A 1,617-nucleotide genomic window follows, 5' to 3' on the forward strand; every position below is an offset into this window, starting at 1 on the left:
GATCAAAATTCAAGTCTATAAAGAAATATAATTTCACTAATGAATATTACTTCATTTTAATTTGGCCGAAGTACTAATTTCGAGTATATGGGTTAGAGTCGATCGATTATACTTCAATATACTTCAATATAATATATTATACTTCAATATAATATTGGTATTTATATCTACAACATTGGAATATTGACATTAAAATCACATATTAGCGTATATTTAAAATCAGCTGATTGAAATCAAATGATATTAGCTGCTCTATTATATTAATCAAATTACTATACTTTTAACCAAATAAAGTAAATATCTACACTCGCAATTCAGATGGATAGTTATGAACTTGGGAATTGCCTTGTGACATTTAATTACAGCTTTTATAAGTTTCACTGCAATTCATATGTAAAAATATCAGGGCCGCTAAAATTAAAGTATATTTCAAGTACTGAAGTCTATAGCATCAAATATCCAACCTCTCCTAAACGAGTATGGGCCATGCGCCTAAAATGGATCATATTATTGTTGTCGATACTGTGTAAAGCTATTATACGCTACTTTAGTTAACAAGGAAGCTGCATTGGAGTTTCGTGACAACAAACTTTCATGTATCTCAAGAAACTTTCTGGGGTTCTTGCAGAATACACGACTGCATATTTCTCTAGGTGGACATTGCCTCTTTGAATTCCAATACTCTTCAGCCTCTTGGGTAGTAACAATATTTGTTACAATCGCCTCACTGCATACAACATAATTTTTCTAACTCGAAATCGCTTTGTGTTTAATGATCACCTACCTGCTTCCTTTCCTGGTAGCTAGAGCTTGTTGGTTTTACTTTTAGTGTAGTACGTGTTGTCCATAGAGAGCAATTTTATAGCTCTTTCCTATGTTAGATATACTTATACTTTTATCCATTTTTGAAAATGGAAAATGTATGTAAATACTCGCAGGATCAATTTATTCATTGCTTTGAAATTATGCCTTACATATATTTTTGTTTCGAGTAACATTTTAATCCTAGTCTCGTACTCTCTACAGACTTGTTCACCTTCTATTTGCCTATCGTCTTGAAACACCCATAGGGAATCGTATCCCACATTATTTCCCAGCGCTCTAATAATATAATCTTATATCATGAAATTACGGTCACTGTTTTTATTATTAAACAGAGAGAAACAAAAGAGAACAAAAAGAGACCATAACATTGTAGAGAGAACTATAATTTAAAATTATATATGGTGAGGGTGCATGGCATAGTGGTCGAAGAGTTGCATTCACGACCGCAAAGCCGTAGGTTCACTTGTTGCTGGTTTTCTTAAGCAAAGCATTTCATTTCACGTTCCTCTACAATCACTTCGACATCTGATCTGTGGCACACCATGCACCTGTACAGGCAATGCCGGTTTGAAGGAGCGAGTGAGCGAATGTACATCGCAAATATTTGATCAGCACAGAAGTTTGTTCAGTAAGAACCTGCAGAACCTTTCTGTTTTTTTTTTCGGACGGGAGGGACTACCATTGGATATAAATAGCGACATATTAATTGCTGGTTGGGATATATACCTATAAACATACGCTACACATTCATACACCACATACATACATACAGGTGCGCACTGATATATATAT

This window comes from Octopus bimaculoides, chromosome 4 (assembly GCF_001194135.2).
Source record: "Octopus bimaculoides isolate UCB-OBI-ISO-001 chromosome 4, ASM119413v2, whole genome shotgun sequence".
NCBI classification, from domain to species: domain Eukaryota; kingdom Metazoa; phylum Mollusca; class Cephalopoda; order Octopoda; family Octopodidae; genus Octopus; species Octopus bimaculoides.